Below are 22,522 nucleotides of genomic sequence, written 5' to 3'. Positions count from 1 at the left end.
GTTGCCAAAAGTGGTAATAAATTAAAAAATAAATGATCAATATAGCTAATAAAAAAGAGTTCATCTGCTGCTGCTGTTGATGATGATTTATATACAGCTTAGATGCTATAATGAATTCTAAGCAGTTTACAAGCATAACATTAGTTATGAGATGCATACATAATTAAAAAACTCAATAAAACAATTCCATCAAAATATCAATATTTAAAACAAACAATAAAATAAGCATATTAAAAAGAATTAAACAATAAAAAGCAATTAAAACAGTTGGATCAAGAAGTTCAACTTCATCAGTGTATTAACCTTGTGAAAGTGTGAACATGTAGTAACAATTGGGTTTGACAGTGGCACTCAACTGACAGTAATGCTTCCATCAACAGAATGTGGTGGGTTGCAAATGTCAGTAAGACCCTGTCAGCATATAACACCTCTGATCAGAGATCTGCACTGGCTGCCAATTTGCTACTAGGCCAAATTCAAGCTGTCGCTATTAGTGTATAAAGTCCTGTCCTGCCCGAAGTTGAGGAAACTAGGCTCGGCTGTGGATTTTTCTCTTTTTATTAAAGTAATATATACATCCAAAGCAGTTCGCCTCATTAACCTAACCTAACTACTCTTTCTAGGAACTTTGCAATGCTTTGACTAAGCATGACCTTGCAACTCTAAGTCATTGATTCAGCAACTGGGTTCTCCCCCAAGTCCCCTTAAGTAGGCTTGGATCTTGTGCAAAACAAAGGCTCTTCCTCAGCTCAGTCTGTTGAACTTCCCTCCTCAAATGCCTTCGAACGCAGGGCAAAGGTGGTTTGATCTCAGCTTCCCCCTCTGACAATGGAGGCTGCTAGATGTCAGTTTAGGTGGGAGAAGCTGGGCAGTGCTCAACTGGGAAATGTCTGATGTGCCAGGTTGATTCTCTGGCGGCAGAGGCGTGTCCAGTTGGAGAGTGTCAGACATGCCAGGTGGCACTTCCACAGGGGGATTAGGAGCTAAGGGGTCTGAGCTGTCCAAGACGGGGGCTGGGGTGCCCCAAAAGTCCATCCCACTGTATGCCCCCTCCCCAGGTTCCTAGTCCAAGTCCCCATCCTCTATGTCACTCTAATCTATCTACCCCCTCCCTGCTTGACTCACAACAAATCCTTAACAGCTTGGGACCAATTTACTTGTGTGATCACATTATTCCATTATATGCCCACTTAACTCCTTCTCTCTGTAGAACTGGCTCTTACAGATTCTACATAATATTTGTTCCACACTTGCAAGAAATTGACCTTTTAATGTGGCAGCACCTACACTTTGGAACTCCACACCTGTTGACATCAGGCAGGCACCTTCACTGAACTCTTTTCAGCACCTGCTTAAAACATTTTTGTTTAGGAAACCCTATCCAGGCATGTAGAATGCTGACATCAGTGTTGATCTTTTTGTTCACTGTTGATTTTAACTATTTTTGAATGTCTTTTAATACCTGTTTTTAACTGTTTTTTATTGATGGTTTTAATGTGTTTTTTGTAAACCGCTTGAAGGTTTTATTACAATCAAGCAGTATATAAATATTATTAAATAAACAAATAAAATACATATAAAATAAATATTCAAGACTTATGAGACAACAGAATGTTATGAAGAAAAGTGTGTTTATTTCCTTGTTTAAGTAATTTTATGCTTTAACAAAGTATTTTGACTAACAATTTTGTACATAATTTATTTAAAACTCATAATTTTTGTAAAATATAAAAAAAATTCAAGGAAATATTGCCAATTAATAGAAAGCTTGCCAAAATTTTGATGGAAAATATGTAGGGATCACTGAGTTGTATCCATCTAAGTTATTTTTGGAATAATAGAGTAATTGAAATTAATAGACCTACGTTAGTCATGTTCACTAATTTCAGAGGGTGTACCTTGAGAAGGACCATTGTTAGATACAATCCACTGACTCTTTCTAGCAGAGAAGAAAAAATTCTATAGGCAGTTCAGGCACAAAAGAGATTTCAAAACTCATCTATCTTGGTATTTTATGGACTTGAGGCTGCCTCTCATAAATATATTTCATTTTGTAAAAGGTAATGTCTAGATTTTTGGGTCATTCTTCGTATGTATGTGGGGACAACTCAGAACTGCCTTGTCCTGCATGCCTTCTTCATGAGGCAATACAAGATACATTACTGGACATCCATGGAGACAATTTTTGAAAGAAGAGTACTGGAGAAAATAGCTCAGGTACTGTAGCTGCAGGAATGTTCGGGGGGGGTGTTCTTGCATACTGTGCTTTGAATTTCCTTACTAATAATATATGGGCGAGCCAAGAAAGATAAATTTGAAGTGATATAGTCCCCCTTCTTGTCTTATGTGAATTGGGATTACCAGTTGCTGCAACCACCAATAACTCAAATAGGGTTATGGCAGGTGTATGGGAGCAGGTCAGAGACCATAATATGCATGTTTTCTCTTTTTGCCTGCCAACCATCTTTCATATGGTATCCTGCGAGATTGGCTGGTATTTGGTTTGTCCAATCTGTTCCACTTTTCACCGTGCATTGAGCTTTTTGTATATCCATGTACTCTGTTTAATCTATTTCTGTAACGCTGTTTGTTGTTTTCTGTTGTTTTATTGAAAAAAGAAGCAAATAGTGTCTTGTAACTATAATAGCAGGGGTTCACTGAAGCTGGTAGTTAAGTTTGAAATAAAACCTGTAATGCAAGGGGCTGCTCCTACCCACTATTGTTTCACCGTATGAATAGTAATGAAGTGGAAGGGGCAGGTTTGGAGCTTGAGCTTGACAAACAAACGGTCAAGGAATACCTAATTACTTAGAATGAGTTCAAATTTGCAGGGCCCGATAAACTGCATCCTAGAGTATTAAAGGAACTGGCTGAAGAACTCTCAGAACCGCTGCCTATTATCTTTGCAAAATTGTGGAGGACTGGTGAAGTGCCGGATGACTGGAGGAGAGCTAATGTTGTCCCTATCTTCGAAAAGGGCAAAAAGGAAGAACTGGGGAACTACAGACCAGTCAGCCTAACATCAATCCCTGGAAAAACTCTGGAGCAGATTATAAAGCAGTCAATCTGTAAGCACCTTGAAAACAATGCAGTGATTACTAGGAGCCAACACTGTCGGAAGGCAGAGCTGGGGTCCCAATCCCGGGGAGCTGGATCCCGGAGAGTTGGGAGAAGAGTATTCGGATGGATGGCAGAGGGAAGGGGGAGGAACTTCCCCCCTTTGGAGCGAAGACAAAACAGAGGAACTGCCAGTGATAAGGTCGCTTAGCGACGGGGAGCCTGAGCCCTCCCTGGACATTCTCACGCCTCCCCCTCTTTCAGGCTCAGAGCAAGAGGGGAAAGAGGGAGGGCTGCTCACAGCCGAAAAGCAGGGAGGCAGTTTACCATCAGCCCCTCCCCTGTCCCCCATCCTGGAATCGGAAACTTCAGAAGAGGAGGGGGTGATGCTTCCCCCCTCACCGCGCACACGCAGACAGCTGAAAAGACAGGAGAGAAGGGGGGGAAGGCGGGCAGTACCTGAGGGGCAGTTAAGGAGGAGCGAAAGATTGCGCGCCTGTTTGGCCCCTTCTTAAAGAACAGGCGGGAAGAAGTCCCTTGCTCTGTCAACTTTCTCCCAATGCCGCAGGACCTGTATCCCTGTATTGCTTCATGAGAAAACGCAGTCTTTGTTTGGACATTACCCTAATAAAACACGAATTAACTACAGCCGTTGGTCTGGTTCCTGAGTCACATCCTGGGCCTGACAAACACGGATTTATGAAGAACAAATCCTGCCACACTACTCTTATCTCATTTTTTTGATCTGGTAACCTCCCTTGTAGACTGTGGGAATGCTGTGGACATAATATATCTCGACTTCAGCAAAGCTTTTGACAAAGTGCCCCATGATATTCTGATTAGCAAGCTAGATAAATGTGGGCTGGATAGAACAACTATCAGGTGGATCCACAGCTGGCTCCAGAATTGTACTCAAAGAGTGCTTATCAATGGTTCCTTCTCAAACTGGGTGGAAGTAACGAGTGGGGTACCATAGGACTTGGTCCTGGGCCCAGTGCTCTTCAACATTTTTATTAACGACTTGGATGAGGAGATGCAGAGCATGCTTATCAAATTTGCAGATGATACAAAGTTGGGGGGCATAGCTAATACTGTGGAAGACAGAAACAAAATTCAAAGGGACCTTGACAGGCTGGAGCATTGGGCTGAAAACAACAGAATAAAATTCAATAGGGATAAATGCAAAGTTCTACACTTAGGAAAAAGAAACCAAATGCACAGTTATAAGATGGGGGATACTTGGCTCAGCCATACGACATGTGAGAAGGATCTTGGAATTGTCGTTGATCACAAGCTGAATATGAGCCAACAGTGTGATGTGGCTGCAAAAAAGGCAAACGCTATATTAGGCTGCATTAACAGAAGTATAGTTTCCAAATCGCGTGAAGTATTAGTTCCCCTCTATTCAGCACTGGTTAGGCCTCATCTTGAGTGCTGCGTCCAGTTCTAGTCTCTGCACTTCAAGAAGGATGCAGACAAACTGGAACAGGTTCAGAGGAGGGCAACAAGGATGATCAGGGGACTGGAAACAAAGCCCTATGAGGAGAGACTGAAAGAACTGGGCATGTTTAGCCTGGAGAAGAGAAGACTGAGGAGAGATATGATAGCACTCTTCAAGTACCTGAAAGGTTGTCACACAGACGAGGGCCAGGATCTCTTTTCAATCATCCCAGAGTGCAGGACACAGAATAATGGGCTCAAGTTGCAGGAAGCCAGATTCCGACTGGATATCAGGAAAAACTTCCTAACTGTTAGAGCCATACAACAATGGAACCAATTACCTAGAGAGGTAGTGGGCTCTCCGACACTGGAGGCATTCAAGAGGCAGCTGGACAGTCATCTGTTGGGAATGCTTTGATTTGGATTCCTGCATTGAGCAGGGGGTTGGACTTGATGGCCTTATAGGCCCCTTCCAACTCTACTATTCTTTGATTCTATGATCAGTTAGTTAGTTGTCTGCAGCTGTGCCAACTGAGCTAACCACAAAGTAGCTAGTGGAATTTATTGTGTACGTTACTTTATCTTTTGGATAGCTGTGAACAAGTTGTGATGGGCAGCAGGGGCTCACCAGTCCTTTGCCAGCACCTTGTCCTTTAAGTAGGCTCAGATCCATACCACTAAGCAGCAACCAGGCAATGGCTCCTGAGGAGACCACATTTGGGTATTGCCTTAAGTCTCCATCTGTGCTAGAAGGGGCAGGGTGGGGCACTCTCATTCATCTGCCTGATGGGAGGGAAGGAGCACAGCTGTAGGGCCTCAGCCAGAATGAAGGATAGGGAAAGCTGGAGGATATAAAAAGCCTCAGCGAGGGGGAGCGGGAAGAAGGGTAGTGAAAATCCAGAGAGCAGGCTAAAATAGCTAGCCTCTGAGCTAGGGTCTGGTAACAAAGAAGGGAGGCTTGGCTCTTACTCCTCTCCCAGAGGCTATCTTCCGGCTCTCCCCTTAAGTCCCATTGGGTGGGACAAAAGAAGGAATAGAAACATTCTAGGTTTTACCCAAACGCTTCCCCCACAGGAAGACATAAGAATCCTCAACTTAAGCCTGCCAAAGCAAACAGCACAGAAGTCAGGCACCCTAGGAGAGGAAGTCTATAGAAGGACTGTACTTATTGCTGAGAGCAACCTGGTACCTAGCAGAAACTGGCCTGTGAAGTAACAGACCTGAAACAAAGCCATACCTGCAGCACACTAGATGTGAGTCAGTGCCTTCTTTGACGCCTTATTCTGATGTGGCTTGGAGAAGATAAGGAACACTCCTCTTTGGATGTGCCCCTTCTCCCAGGGTATAGCAAATAGGAGTTGCTTAATAGGGAAATGAGCTGGAAAAATAATATATTTAGATTTTGTGGTTTTGTTAGGGCCTATGACACATTTTGTTTGGTTTTTAAATGAAATAGGAACAATATGTAGTCCTATTTCTTAGCAAAGTATAAATGCAACAGCGGATTTGAGAATAACCAGTCCCACACCTTCTCTCAGACATACCAGTAACAATAACAAAACAGAGGCAAAACAGAGGCAATCTTCTTAGGTAAAAAGAATAAAAGAATATTTACTCACGACCTTCATATGATTAAGAAAACATAGGCTCTAGCTTAGACAGAAATAATCTGAAGTCTCAGTCCATTTTCAGTCATAGGTGAGTATGCTCCTGGAAGGAGGTCTACCTGCTCCCTCTGCTAGAGGTTAATGGAGAATATGCAAAAAGATCAATATCCACAGACAAAGGAGGAGGAAGAGAAGGTAAATAACCCCACTCTTTAAGGACGTTACATCATGGTGAACAAACATACAGAGATATCCCCAATACTGGTTAGAGGGAACATCTCCCTATCAAAGGGGGTGGCATGCAAGCTTGCTTATTCCAATATTTTTAAGGTGGCTTACAGTGTGTAGGATTTGGCACTCTTTTAACATGAATTTCGTTCCATCTTTTGGGGGGGGGTTAAGCAGTTGTCGGCGAAAGGCAGGTTGGATTCTTGGAAAGCCCTCGTTGTTGACATTGGATTGCTTTTCAGAAGAGTTTTCACTCTAGAAGGAAGGTGATATGGTGTCAGATCAGAGGTACAAGCATATCTAGAGATGGATTAGAAGAGAGTAAAAGATGTTTTATTGCAGGGAGAGAAGTCATTATTGACTAGATAGACCCACCTACTAATGTTGGATAAATCACATATATTAAGTAGCCATATTTAGTAGACTGAAATCTGTCCCACAGAAGTATCATCTATAACGGAATTGCACTGTAAAATAGAGTATTCTTCGCTTCTTTTTTTTTAGGACCCATCCTATTCTCTTTATTGTAATTTGTTTAAACTGATTTTAATTTTGCTGTAACCTGGGACCTTATGGTGAAGGGTGGGCAAGAAATTGGATGATGATAATGATGATGTTATAGGATTGGGGTAGGTCTAGATGGTGTTTGTGGGTCTCTTTCAGCCTGTTGATTTTGTTATCTATAGAGATAAATAGTTCCTTTTATAAGTTAATAGTCCTGGCCAGGCCAGTCTTTTTGTTGAATTAATGGGCCTGTTGAGTGTCCTGTCTACATGTCTATATAACTCAGCTGAGAGAAGATGTGCTGCAATAGGAATGAAGGTATCCTTTCCCCTTCACCTGATTGGGGCAGGAGGTAGTTTTTGTGTAAAGCTGGTGCAAAGCTAGAAGCTGAAAAGACACAGAGAGGCTTGCCTTGCTCTCTGTGGTGAATCCAAATCTGTGGCTTTGGGGACTTCCTCAGAAACCTAATGGGGAGGCAAGATCTGTTGGGATGCTGCTGCTAAGAAACCCTCCATCTTAAGCTCAGGCTGTGTGTAAATAAAACCATGTATCCTAAAGACACCATAGTCTCTGCTGATCTTCTTTTCAAGGAAACCAAGCCCTGGGTAAGCACTGGCAGGCTGGGGGGAGGTGAGGGGGGCAAAATCTCAGGAGCCCAGACCTCTGGAGGGCCCAGGCTTCTCCCAGACCATTAAAAACTAAACAATACATTACAGAGTAAATTTTGGTATCTCAGCAGACCAGAGTGTGGCTATAATGTCTGTAGTTAAATCTCAGCATATCCAAGCCTTGGATAACTTTTACTGAGAGTGGGATGGGAGTGCAACCTTGCTCCTGCTTCTCAGTCTCTCAGCGGCTATTGATATAATTGACCACAGTCTCCTCCTGGACTGGCTCCATGGAATGGCAGTTGGGTGCACCATGTTATGATGGTTCCGGTCCTACCTACAGGACCGAGTCCAGAGAGTAGCATTGGGTGATCATCTTTTGGCCCCCTCGCAGTTGTGCTGCAGGGTGCCACAGGGTACCATCTTATCCTCAATACTATTTAATACATATCTAAAACTGCTGGAAGCAGTCATTAGGAGTTTGGGGCAGGAGTCATTAGTATGCTGATGACACTCAGCTCTATTTCTCCATAACATCTGAATCAGGAGAGGCTGTGTGGGCCCTGGACTGGTGCCTTAGATGCAGTAGTGGGATGGATGAAAGAAAATCAGCTGAGCTCGAATCCTGGCAAGGCAGAGGAACTGCTGGTGAGTGGTTCCTGTGTCTGAGAAATTGGTCAACTGCGTGACTTGGGTGGGGTTGCACTCCCCCTGAAGGAGCAGTACACAGTCTGGGGGTGCTTCTGGATTAGCTCTGTCATTGGAGGCCCAGATAGTCTCAGTGGCTAGAAGTGCCTTTTATTAGCTGTGCCTGGTAAGACAACTACAACCATTGCTGGATTGGGGGAGCCTGACCACAAATAGTTCAGGCATTGGTGATTTCAGTACTGAAATTTACATCAGGTGGGGCTTCCCCTGCACTTGATCTAGAAACTGCAGTTACCACAGAAAGCTGCAGCCAGATTGCTGACTGGAGTGAGACCCTGTCAGCAGATAACACCTCTGCTGCACTGGTTGCTGATTTATTTCTGGGCCAGAAATACTATTTACTATTGGTATGTAAAGCCCTTAACACTCAGGACCAGTTTGCTTGCTGGACTGCCTTACCGCATATGTACCCACTCGAGGGCTTTAATGTGTAGAATGGGCACTGTTGCAGGTGTCACATAATACTTGTTCCGCACTTGTAAGAAAATTTTTTTGTTTGGGCAAGCCTATCCAGACACATGGATGCTGATGTGTTTTAATCTTTAGTCTGTTCGTATTTTAATTGTTTTTAAAATGTTTTTAATTACTTTTTCTTAACTGTTTGATAATTTTAATGTTTTTATGTAAACCACTTAGGGGTTTTTACAGTCAAGTGGTATATAAATTTTGTTAAATAAATATAAAATAACAAAGCATCAACATTTATTAATGTGATTCAGACATGGCAAACTGCAACATATCCCTTGAGACTAGAACGATTAGTAGTAGGCCCCACTTCACAGAATATTAACACTACAAACTAAAAAAATTAGTAATGCAATAGTACTAAACATGTTAAGTTTATTTTCACTTGGGTTTGTGAACAGTGTTATTTCTAATCAACATTAACTGTCCTGTTCTGATATATTTCTTTCATTTCTTTTCAATCTTTCTCACCCTAAGTTAAACCGGTCACTTTAAAACTAGTTTAAAGAAAGTAGTAACATCATGCATCTTGCCCTGCCCAGTGCCAGCTCTTAGTGGCCCTGAGTGCTGGAACCCCCAGAAGTCTCTCACTACTTGGAGATGCACACAACAATAATAATTGTTCCATTAAACAGGGCTGGCACCAGGCATGACTGAGCCCTTGGGCACCAGCCTGTGTCACCTACCTCTCTTTTACCTCCTGTTGCTGCTTGCGCTGCGTGCACATGGCTGCCATCAACCAAGATGGCAGCAGAGGCTTCTCTAAGGGGCTGATGTCCCTGCCGCCATCTTGGTTGATGGCATGCATGTGTGGTACGCTGCACACGCACATGCATGCCTGCCATCAACCAAGATGGCAGTAGTAGCATCAGCCCCTTAAAAAAGCCTCTGCCGCCATTTTGGTTGATGGTGAGAGAAATGCATATAATGTGTTGCTTTTTCAGAATATGTTAAGGATAAATAAAATGTGTGATTTTTATTGTTAAGAATAAATGGTTAATAGGTTAATAGACTGTTTGCAGTAGATAATTCTATAGAAGCTGGAGTTAACGTAGATAGAGAAAAGGGGCTTTTTCTTAGAATAGGACATCTGTCTGAAGTTCAAACAAAGCAGCCAGAACAGACAGTTTGTGGTCAAGTTCCACTTTAAAATAGACAGGGGATTTACACTTGACTAATTCAGGTGATGTTTTTAGCCCTTCATTGCTTTGCTTGATGTAAAGGGAGTTTTTATGCTTAGTTAATGAGGAGGGGAGGGGAGTAAAATACCATATATGGGAAATAATAAATAAGGGTATAAGGTAGCCTAAAACTGAGGAGTGGGAGATGTAAACAGGGGAGGAGTTTCATGTGACAGGGACAGGCGGATCTGATAGGCTGTGAACCCTGGAAGTACCTGACCAATGGGGAAAACAGGGGAGGGCATGAAGCGTCGGGCTAGGGGATAAAAGATTTGTACCAATGTCATTTGGGTGTGTCTGCCTTCTGGTAGGACACCCGTCCTTGCAAGAACGAAAATAAAAGCTTTTAAAACTGATTCACACTTGTCTCTGTCGTGGGTCTTCCACAGGAGACCATTTTTGGGGTCTCATAGGGGGTTTTTCCCTTAAGGAAAACCATGTTAAAACCACGTTTCTTACAATGGCAACCCTGCGCGCAGTGCACACAGCCTCAGAAGACAGGAGAGAGAGGTAGGTGGAGCAAGTGGATGGGTGGGCAGCCTGAAAGCTCCCTCCCTGCGATTAATGGCAGGGAGTCTGCCGTGGATTGCAGAAGGGGAGCGCTACTCCCCCACCCTAATGAGGAATCCTTCAGGGGCCCCTGTGGGCCATGGGGCCTTCAGCCAGGTCCTGACCTGGCTGCCCTTCACCACCGGCCCTGCCAATAAACCAGAAGGCCGCACAAAGCTATAGTTGGGATTAGATATTGTTAGTCTGAAACCTAGCTACCTTGCTGCACTGCTTATGCTACAGCTTTCGAACAGCTGTTTTACTTACACACATGAAAAGAAGTCCTTCTCTGAAGTGAATGAATTGAGACAAGGCCTGTTGCCTCACAGCTTGTGTGAGGGAAAACAAGGTTGTGTTTAATTTAGTTTTCAGTTTCACAGTTGCAAAATAACTGTATTAAGTGAAAGTGTTTGGCACTTCTCTTCTTCTTGGTGTGGTACTCTTTGGGGAAAAAACATAGCAGGGGAAAGACCCCTTTGTGAAGCAATAAGGGGGTAGGGCCAGATGTATAATAACCATTTTCTTTGAACTAGAATGAAAATAAAAACAAAATGGTTTGTGTTTAATTTTTAGGCAATAATCCATCCCGCAGTATTACCATACATAACTTGGCAAGCATCCTTGTTAGAGAGGCCCACAGATGACAAAGCTTTAAAAAGAGTTTAATGTGTGCATTTGTTTCATGCTAGTAAAAAATAGATCTTATAGTTGATATGTATGAGCTCATACTCTTCCCAGTCTCATTTCACTTGTTTGGGCATGTTGCATGATAGTGAGATAGTAATAAGGATGAAAATGGAACAAATACATGGTTTTTTCATGACCCTGCAGGTGTCTTCCACTGTGGGTGGTGCTAAATCAGCAGTATGTGTTTGGTTTCGGCAGGCAATCCATTACTGACCTATGCCTTTTTTTAAAAAAACTGGGAATGCCATGTTCCTCTATCCTCTTTGGCTTCATTGTTTGGTTTTCTTTGTTGTCTACTTTAGCATCCATTCTATTAACATAAAACTGGTAGTAATGTAGTTGCATGATTAACGAAAATTTACTTCCTCTTTGGTAAATTCCTCCTCTCCTAGCTGAAACAGCAGTTCTCTTACCACATTTTTCTGTTGCAAGCATGAGGAGTTGTAAGATGTTAAGTCATTCAGAGGTAGCATTACCTGGCAGAACTAGGTACAACCAACTTGTGCAACAGATCCTTCTGCTTCATCTGCAATGTTTTAAGAAAATAATTTAGAGCCTTACCATTTCTAGTGTATGCCCTTTGCTTTCTTGGATGGGAGGTTTAATAACATCCCACTTTACTAAAGACTGTATTTGTGACTCCAGCAAGATTGAGGATGTCTCTCATTACCTGTTGCTCCTTACATGAGCTACCTAGGCATAAACTTCTTACTTTTACCAACCAGTCTCTGTCAAACAAACCCATCCTGGACAAAATATGTACCTTGCTTGCAGGTAAAAATATAAACATTACCATCCAAGTAGCAAAATTTGCTCTGTTAGCCAAAAAAATACTGGCTAGATTTCCAAAAACTTTAGGAGGCAGGGAGTGTGGTGTGCTTCTGGTTTATTTCATTTTAACATCTTTATAGTTAATTGTAGAGTGGTAATATGTGCTTCGCGGGGGGGGAGTATTTTTCTGTTTTCTTTTGTGTTGATATAACTGTTGACTACATCAAAATGATTGTTGCATTTATATTGTGGTGGTCTATGGCTTTAAACAATAAGTTTCATTCATTCATCTGTATTGCTTTATATTGTTATCATGGTCAACTTTGCTTTTGATGTTTATTTCTGCTGCTCTGTATGCTTTGTGCCAGGCTACCATGAGGGGGAATGAAGAATAAAAGTAAAAGCAGATGACTTGGGTTGCAATTAGGGTTGCCAGGTTCATGGCCTGAGACTGATCCTGTATCTTTAGCAGAAGAGAAAGTCAGCCAAGTGCAGGTGTTCTTGCAACACTGTAATGAGAAAAAACACAAGGTGGAATTCTCCCTTCCCTCTGCACAACTTTTAAAGATACAGAAAACCTCTTGGTTGCCAGGCCAGGCCTCCAAGACTTAGTTGACAGAAGAACTATGGAGTGAAGTCAGAGACATTATCAGGGAAGAATGAAAAAAAAATGCCTCTAGTTAAAAAGAGAGAAAAACCTCAATGAATGACTGATGAAATTCTTAAAATTGTTAAAGAAAGAAGAAAAGCAAGAGGAGACAGAAACACAGTCAGAACCCTAAATGCAATAATACAGCGACTAGTACACAGAGGCACATGTTACCAAATTCTTCCAAGCTACACAGCAAGTGGATTGGACTGTGAAAGACCAACCCAAATTGTGTTTGCCTTTTTACAAATTTGTAGGGCAGTGCAATATCTGAGAGAGGAGGTCAGGTCTCCTGCTCCCCTGGTGTATTCATTATAGCTGCCCAATTTCCCTGCTTTTTAAAGTGTGACAGAAATATCTGTTGGCTATAGATACATTCTTAAACCGCAAGGTTTTTTGCCTATTAGTGAATTTCGCTGCTTTTTAATCCGGGATGTAAGAAATGGGATCCTGTGCAAGTTTGCTGAGAATGGATTGATCATTTGCATGCTTATTGAGTTCAGTGGGATTTACTCCCCTTCAATCATGCTTAGGATAGATGAAACTGACCAGAGGGGATGGAGAGCGGAGGAGGGGGATTGGAGCAGGCTGGGGGGAGGCTAAGGTTTGATCATTTGCATGTTTATTGAGTTCATTGGGATTTATTCCCGTGCAATCTTGCTTAGATTAGGTAAAACTGACCATGGGGAGGGAAGTCTGGAGTGGGGAGGGGAGAAGCAAGAAGGGAGAGGGGAGGAGAGAAAAGAGGGAGGAGGAAGGGAGAGGAGAGGGGAAGGAGGGGAAAGGCAGGTCTGATCATTTGCATGCTTACTGAGTTCAGTGGGATTTACTCCTGGCTAGGATAGGTAAAACTGACCTTGGGGGAGGAGGAGGGGGAAGGGAGAGGAAAAGAAAAAGGGGGAGAGGGGAGCAGAAGGAGGGGATTGGAAGGGGGGAGGGGGAGGGGTGAAGGAAGAGGGAGGAAAGGGGCAAAAGGTAGGTGATGGGAGGGAGGAGGAGGGGAGGGCAGCTTTGATCATTCACATATTTACTAAATTCAATGGAATTTACTCCTGTGCAATTATGCTTGAAAATGATTGCCTTCAAGTCGATTCTGACTTATGGCGACACTATGAATAGGATTTTCATGATAAGCGGCATACTGAGGCTGAGAGGCAGTGACTGATCAAGGTCACCCAGTGAGCATCATGGCTGTGTGGGTGTCGGGAGGCAGAGTTGGGGTCCCGTCAGGTTGGAAGAAGGGGATTCAGACGGATGGCAGGGAGGAGGGGGAGCAACTTCGCCCGAGTGCAGCGAAGACGAAGCAGAGGAAATGCCAGAGATAGGGTTGCTTAGCAATGGAGAGTCTGAGAGCTTTGGAGCTTCAGACATTCCCACGCCTCCCCTTCTCCGAAGCTCAGAAAAGGAGGGGGAAGAGCGAGGCAGTTTACCATCAGCCCCCCCATCCCCCATACTGGAATCGGAAACTTCAGAAGAGGAGGGGCCGATGCTTCCCCCTTCGCCGCGCACAAGAAGACATCTGAAAAGACAAGAGAGAAGGGGGGGAAGGCGGGTAGTACCTGAGGGGCAGTTAAGGAGGAGCGAAAGGTTGCGCGCCCGTTTGGCCCCTTCTTAAAGAACAGGCGGGAAGCAGCTCCTTGCTCTGTCAACTTTCTCTCAATGCCGCAGGACCTGTATTTCTGTACTGCTTCATGAGAAGACGCAGTCTTTGCTTGGACATTACTCTAATAAAAACCGAATTACTTACAACCCCTGGTCTGGTTCCTGAGTCTCATCCTGGGCCTGACAGCTTGACAGAGCCACCTCAATCACCCTCAATGCTCTCTTCACTTGACTGGGACAAGATGTCAAAGGGAGCAGGGGGGGGAACGAACCCCACTTCCGAGACGGAAGAAGTGAAACTCTTGAGGACTAAGGTAGCTGATTTGCAGACGGATGTCCAAGCCCTGCTAGCAGCCGTCAAGGCGTTGAAAACGGATAATCAAGCCTTGAAGACCACGATCGACCAGATGCGAACAGCCCCTCCAGTTGCCACAGTAAAGGTTCCCATTGGATTGCCCCCAAAATATGCGGGACAGAGTGATCAGTTGGCAACTTTCGTGGCTCAATGTGAATTATATCTGGATGTCAGGCACACGGAATTTCCAGACGATGGGGCTAAAGTCGCCTTCGTGATTAGCCTTCTGGAGGGAGAAGCAGCAAAATGGGTGACTCCATATCTGGTGAGAAAGGACACTGTCTTAGGAAGATACAGAGGATTTATACAGGAGATGATCGAGATGTTTCAAGACCAGCAAAGAGCTGAAACAGTAGCGCGGCAGCTAGGCGCTCTGAAGCAAGCTAAAGGGACTGTTTCTGAGTACACTAACGCTTTTAAAATTTTGTCCCAGGAAATGGGCTATAATGATGCCGCTTTAATGTTTATGTACTGGAGTGGATTAAATGCTGAAATCCTGGATGAGCTGGCCAGGACCACCACCCCCACTGACCTGCCAGGGCTAATCCGGCTATGCCTACAGATAGATCACCGGATGGAAGGAAGACGCCTGGAAAAGAAGCAGGAGGTCCCGAGATACTCAGCCTCGGCATCCCGCAGCAAGACCCTTTCCACTGCAGGGGCGGCAGGTAACGCAACTGAGGGACAAGGAGGGGCTAGGCCAAGATTGTCAGAAGAAGAAAAGGAAAGATGACGTCGAGAATGTTTATGCTTTTATTGTTCAGGACCGGGCCATGTGCCCAGAGACTGTGGACTGAAAGGGGGGAAAGCCGAGCCGTCGGGAAACTAGAACGCCCAGTCCACGTGCAGGCAGGTGGACTGGGGGCCGCGTTGTATAAAGGCCCTCCAACGATCCAACCTCCCTCAAAAGGGGTGTTGGTCTTACCTATTCAGATTACAACTTCCAGAGGAGTGGTGTTTAATTCTACTGCCTTGATTGACAGTGGAGCCTCCACAAATTTTATTGATGCAAAGCTGGCCAAGCGTCATGGAATTTCCCGGTGGAAACTGGACGCTCCCCTATCTGTGGAGACCATCGATGGGAGACCCCTGAAGTCAGGAGGGGTGACACAAGCCACGGAGGAAGTGAAACTTCAAATCCCTGGGCATGAAGAGTTCATTTCGCTATACGTGTCAGATCTCTTGAACTTTGAGGTGATTCTGGGAATGCCCTGGCTAGCAAAGCACGAACCCAAGATAAGTTGGAAGGAGGCGGTGGTGTGGTTCACCTCACAGTATTGTCAGGAGAACTGTCAACCTGAAGGAATCAAGAACACCTTGGCGGCGGCAGTGCAGGAGAGCAAGCAAGTGAACCTGCCACTGAAGTATGAGGAATTCAAAGATGTATTTGATGAAAAAGAGGCAGAGACTCTACCCCCCCCACCGCCCTTATGACTGTGCGATTGATCTCGTGCCAGGAGCCAGCATCCCATTGGGGAAAATTTACTCGCTCACAGAGACTGAGAGGGAGGCCCTGAAGGAATTTCTGGATAAAAACCTGAGGCGAGGATTCATACGTCCCTCACAGTCCACTGCTGGATCGCCGCTATTGTTTGTGAAAAAGAAAGGGGGGAACTCAGACCTTGTAATGACTATCGCGCATTGAACCAGATCACCATCCCTAACAGCTACCCGCTGCCCCTGATTTCAGAGCTGCTAGACCGACTGCACTCCGCAAAAGTCTTCACAAAGCTGGATTTGAGGGGAGCGTACAATCTGATCAGAATGAAGGAGGGAGATGAATGGAAAACGGGATTCTTGACCGCTTATGGTCAGTTTGAGTACCTGGTCATGCCGTTCGGGCTTTGTGGAAGTCCAGGCATTTTTCAAAAATTCATGAACGACGTGTTTAGAGACCTGTTGGACACGTATGTAATCTGTTACTTAGATGATATCCTGGTGTTCTCAAAGAACCAGGAAGACCATGATCAGCATGTGAAAACAGTGCTGAAGAGACTGAGAGAGAATCACTTGTATGCCAAGTTAGAGAAATGTGGATTTGACCTCCAGTCTTTGGACTTCCTTGGGTACCGAATCTCAGCGGAAGGAGTGGAGATGGACCCAGGGAAAGTAAGTTGTATATTGGACTGGGGCCTGCCTACTACCAAAAAGGATGTACAACGGTTTCTAGGGTTTGCCAACTATTACAGAAAGTTCATTCCAGGGTTTTCCAAATTAACAGCTCCTCTGACTGACTGCTTAAGGGGAAAGAAGAAGTTTCAATGGACAGAGAATGCCACCAAGGCCTTTGAGGAGCTAAAGAGAAGGTTCGCTTCCGAGCCCATTCTGCGCTTTGCTGACCCGATCCGCTCTTTTGTCGTGGAAGCAGATGCTTCGGATTTTGCCATCGGGGGGGTCCTTCTGCAGTTAGACCAAGGGGGAAAGGAGCTGCACCCCTGCGTGTACTTCTCTAGGAAGTTAAAGGCAGCAGAGAAGAACTACACAGTGTGGGAGAAGGAGCTGCTGGCCATCAAGGATTCTTTTGAGAACTGGAGACAATACCTAGAGGGGGCCTCTCATCAGATTGAAGTGCGCTCTGACCACAAGAATCTGGAAAGCCTCCAAACAGCCAGAAAGTTGAACCAGAGACAGATAAGATGGTCCCAGTTCTTCACTAGATTCAACTTCAAGATTATTTATCACGCCCAAGCCAAAAACCAGAGAGCAGATGCCTTATCCAGACAGCCACAATTCAAAGAAATTGAATCAGATGACCAGCCTCAGTATGTGATCCCGCCAGAGAAATTAACGTTGGGATCGTGTCAGCCTTCATGGGAAGAGGAACTCAAAAAGGCACAACAAGAAGATGTAGACATGCTAAGATATAGGCAGGAGACGGGACAAGATCAAAACTCAGAAGTGACTTTCCACTGGAGGGATGGACTGTTATCGTTCAAAACAGCCAGATATGTGCCAGAAGGGGAATTAAGGCTCAGAATCCTACGTCAGTGCCATGATTCCGTTACAGCAGGACACTTTGGGATTTACAAAACTATTCAGAACGTGGCCAAGGACTTTTGGTGGCCTAAAATGCGTCGGGATATTGAAAACTATGTAAAGTCCTGCTCTGTCTGTCTGCGGACAAAAACACAAACAGGAAAACCAGCAGGACTGTTACAACCGTTACCTGTCCCACACGAACCCTGGAAGGAGCTATCCATGGATTTTATAACTGATTTACCCAAGTCCCAAGGAATGACAGCCATTCTAGTAGTGGTAGATTTACTCACCAAAATGGTGCATTTTCTTCCTTGTGCAGGGGCCCTGGAGGCTAAAGAAACGGCCAAGTTATTCATCAAAGAAGTCTACCGGCTGCATGGGTTGCCAAACCGTGTAGTCTCGGACCGAGGAACTCAGTTCACAGCCAAATTTTGGAGAGCCATGTGGACACAGCTGCAGGCGGAGTTAAAACACTCCTCCGCCCATCACCCCCAGACAGACGGCCAGACGGAACGCTTGAACGCCGTTTTGGAAAGATATTTACGTAGTTATGTGTCCTATCAACAGACTGATTGGGTATCATATTTGCATTTTGCAGAGTTTGCCTACAACAACTCCCTGCATTCCAGCATTCAACAAACCCCGTTTTTTGCTAATTATGGATTCCATCCTAAAGTCTTTCCAAGCAGCTCAGAGGGTATGCTGGTACCAGCGGCAGAGAAATTTCTTAGGAAATTGCAGGCGGCGCAGCAGACGTTGAAACAACAGTTAAACGAAGCCAAAACGGAGTACAAGCGAGTTGCTGACCTGCACAGGAAGGAGGGCCCCCCCTTCAGCCGGGAGACCAGGTCTGGCTGTCCACCCGCTTCCTCCAAATGCCAGGTAAATGTAGAAAATTACAAGACAAGAGGGGGGGTCCTTTTGAAATAGAAACTCAAATTAATCCCGTGGCGTACCGACTGAAGCTGCCTGACACGTTTAAAATACATCCCGTGTTTCATCGATCCCTGTTAACAAAAGCTGCCCCTCCCAGTGAGTTACAGCCGGAGGAGCCTCCTGGAGCTCCGCTCCTGGTAAATGAGCAAATTGAGTTTGAAGTTGGAGAAATACTAGACTCCAGAATAAGACGACGCAAGTTGCAGTACTTGATTCACTGGAAAGGCTATGGCCCGGCTGATAGATCATGGGAAGATGAAGTTGACGTGCATGCTCCAGACTTGGTAAAACTTTTCCATCAACGTTTTCCCCACCGCCCCAAGTCAGCAAAAGTGGGGGGATCAGCTTGGGAGAGGGGATGATGTCGGGAGGCAGAGTTGGGGTCCCGTCAGGTTGGAAGAAGGGGATTCAGACGGATGGCAGGGAGGAGGGGGAGCAACTTCGCCCGAGTGCAGCGAAGACGAAGCAGAGGAAATGCCAGAGATAGGGTTGCTTAGCAACGGAGAGTCTGAGAGCTTTGGAGCTTCAGACATTCCCACGCCTCCCCTTCTCCGAAGCTCAGAAAAGGAGGGGGAAGAGCGAGGCAGTTTACCATCAGCCCCCCCATCCCCCATACTGGAATCGGAAACTTCAGAAGAGGAGGGGCCGATGCTTCCCCCTTCGCCGCGCACAAGAAGACATCTGAAAAGACAAGAGAGAAGGGGGGGAAGGCGGGTAGTACCTGAGGGGCAGTTAAGGAGGAGCGAAAGGTTGCGCGCCCGTTTGGCCCCTTCTTAAAGAACAGGCGGGAAGCAGCTCCTTGCTCTGTCAACTTTCTCTCAATGCCGCAGGACCTGTATTTCTGTACTGCTTCATGAGAAGACGCAGTCTTTGCTTGGACATTACTCTAATAAAAACCGAATTACTTACAACCCCTGGTCTGGTTCCTGAGTCTCATCCTGGGCCTGACAGTGGGGATTTGAACCCTGGTCTTCCAGGTCATAGTCCTAGGATAGGTAAAACTGACCATGGGGGAGGAGGATGAGGATGAGGGGAGAGTGCAGAGGGGAGGGGGAGGAGGAGGGGGAAGGAGGGAATTGGAAGGGGATGGGAGAGGGGAAGAGGAGATGAAATAAGGGAGAGGGAAGGGGCAAGAGGGAGGGGATAGGAGGAAGGAGGAGGTTTGAGCATTTGCATGCTTACTTCAATAAACCATAGGTAAAATTAATCACAGTTTAAGGTTTGGATGCAATGCCAAACAGGGGTTAATTAGAAGTGAAAACTTCTGATTTCCTCCTTGTGACTGTGTCAGAGGAGGAGAAGGAAGGTAGAAATGCACAAGCTTGCAGTTTGCCTAGGCTTATTCTCATCATGCTAAAACTATGAGCAGCCTTTCCCAATCTTGGGGTCCCCAAATGTTGCTGGACTACAATTCCCACCATTTCTGACCACTGGTCATGGTGCCTGGGGCTGATGGGAGCTGTAGTTCAGCAAGATCTGGGGACCCAAATGTTGGCAAGGGCTGTGTGATGTCTGAATGTGGCCCTTGCTGCTATGAGTTTCAATGGTTACAAATCCATCAGCTTCTTCTGTAAGATTTGATGAATCTATATTATAGCATAATGAAAAGCATTTTCTTCTACATCCTTTGCTTTTTTCTTTGTTTCCTTTTCACAAAAGGGCTCGGTTTGAATAATCCTCTAGACCTCTTTCCTTTTGTAATTACAAGTCTCCAGTGACATTTGGGCCCTGCTGCCACCCCATCAGAGAATATCAGGAGGTTTTTCTTATGCAAACACATGTCATTTAGAAATAAACTTTTATTGTAACAAGGCTTTTTGATTAAGGCAGTGTCTGAAGTTGTATTTTTTCCTTTGGAGTTGACATACATCAGATGCACCTTTGTCTCTGTAAGAATGTTTTTAGGTAGACCTGAGCATGTAAATTAGGCATGTTCTGACAAGCAAAAAGTGAAGGCACAATAAATAATATGATTATTAAGAAGAACTAAGAAAGTTGCTTTATAATTGGTAATAATCTCATTTCCTGGTAATGCGAGGTAAATGGAGAAATACAGTACATAGCTACCGATATGTATGAAATTGAAACATGGGTGCAGCAGTGTTACTTCTGAGATGAAAGTAAGTATGCTGAGATCAGTTTCTTGGCATACCATGTCTGACTTGTATATAGACATTAGTATAAGCCTTTACAACCATATGGTACCTGCTCATTAGGTCCTTGTCCTTCCTAGCTTATTAAAGCTGGCTGAAGTGGGCTGACTGAATGGGTTACAGATGTAATAAATGGATCTTTGTGTGATGGTGTGATGCCCACTGCCCTTAAAGAGGCGGTGCTGCGCCTACTTCTTTAAAAGCCGACACTGGACCCAATGGAGTGTAACAACTATAGACCAGTTGTCAGCACCCCTTTCTTGGCAAAGGTGGTAGAGAAGGTGGTTGTAGAGCAATTGCAGGTACTGTATTCCTTGATGAAACTGATTATCTAGCTCCATCATAATTTGAATTAAGACCTGGTTTCGGAACAGAATCAGCCTTGGTCCCCCCGATGGATGACCTTTACTGAGAGAGAGACGGGGAGTGCAATCCTGTTACTTCTGCTTGATCTCTCAGTGGCATTTGATACCATTGACCATGGTATCTTTTTGGACTGACTCAATGGGATGGGTATTGGTGGCACAGTATTATTGTGGTTTCACTCTTACCTTCAGGGTTGCGTCCAGAGAGTAACACTGGGTGAGTGTTCCTTGGCCCCCTGGCATTTGTGCTATGGGGTTCCGCAGGGTAGTATTCTCTCCCCAGTGCTATTCAATATCTATGTGAACCCGTTGCTAGCAGTCATTAGAAGTTTTGGAGCAAGGTGTTAGAGCTGCTTCTCCATAACATCTGAATCAGGAGAGGCTGTGAATGCTCTTCATCGGTGTCTGAATGTTGTAGTGGATTGGATGAGGGCCAATAAACTGTGCTTCAATCCTGGGAAGATGGGGGCTCTTTGGGTAGGTGGTTCCCATGTCTGGGAGATAGGCAGGTTACCTGTTCTGGATGGGGTCATGCTCCCTCTGACAGACCAGGATCGTAGCCTTGGTGTGCTCCTGGATTCATCTTTGTCACTAAAGGCCCAAGTATCCTCTGTGGCTAGGAGTGCTTTTTACCAGCTTTGCTGGTTCATCAGCTACAGCCATTCCTGGACAGGGATAGTCTGACCAATGTAGTTCATGCATTGGTAACCTTGAAGCTGGATTACTGCAGTACTCTCTATGTGGGGCTGCCCTGGCCCTGGTTTGGAAGCTCCAGCTGGTGCAAAATGCAGCAACCAGATTGCTGATTGGAGCATGTGGCCGACAACATGTGACACCACTTTTAAAACATCTGCACTGGCTGCCTATCTGCTACTGAGCCTGGTTCAAGGTGCTTGTACTAATTTACAAAGCCCTAAATTACTTGGGTCCAGGGTATCTTAGAGACCGCCTGAACCCTTATATCCCAGCTTGATCACTGAGATCTTCTGCAGAAGGGGCTCTGGTTGGCCCCCGAGTTAGCAAGGCTCATTTAACACTCACACAAAATTGAGCTTTCAGTGTCATCAGCCCAGTTCTTTGGGTTGCTCTGCCAACAGAGATTCAGCAGGCCCCTTCTGTTTAACTTTTAAAATATATATATTCTATGGTGGTGGTGGTTTAAACATGTTGTAAACCACTTTAATGTTTTTAACAAAATAGCAGTGTACAAATATTTTTATAAATAAATAAATAATATTCACCTGTCTGAAGGAGATTCTCATGAATATAGCTGTCAAGAAAAGAGAATTTTGATAGAATTGGGATCCCTGATTAATTTTCTGGTGGTAGAATCTGCATGTTTGACAGGGTGGTGTATAGAAGCTCTGTTGATTCTTTCCTTACAACAGTGTTGAACAATTGCTAACTTGTAATACATTGCACATGGGGTGTTATTTTGGGTAGATAACCCAACATATAAACAAGCCTTATAAACAAGTCTTGTGGCCCCACATGTAACTATTTCACTACTTTCATTATGTAAGCTGAAAAACAAAGTAAGAAATCTTCAGTTAATTATTATTTCCCCAAGTGGGAAACTACAGTTAATGGCTTTGGAACAAGTCAGGCTATATAAAGCCATGGTTTGAAGTTGACTCCAGAGATGTTAACCACAGTAGCTCAGTTTGGATGTAACAAG

At 44.7% G+C, this 22,522-nt stretch overlaps 1 protein-coding gene across 4 annotated transcripts in view; it reads left to right on the top strand.

The window, feature by feature from the left end:
- B3GNTL1 (UDP-GlcNAc:betaGal beta-1,3-N-acetylglucosaminyltransferase like 1) overlaps window positions 1–22,522 on the top strand; it is a 368,072-nt gene that overhangs the window by 40,314 nt on the left and 305,236 nt on the right. The gene's annotated exons all lie outside the window — the stretch shown is intronic.

This window comes from Rhineura floridana, chromosome 3 (assembly GCF_030035675.1).
Source record: "Rhineura floridana isolate rRhiFlo1 chromosome 3, rRhiFlo1.hap2, whole genome shotgun sequence".
NCBI lineage: Eukaryota > Metazoa > Chordata > Lepidosauria > Squamata > Rhineuridae > Rhineura > Rhineura floridana.
The sequence above is the reverse complement of the archived record's forward strand: the minus strand, read 5'-3'. Positions and strand labels throughout refer to the sequence as shown.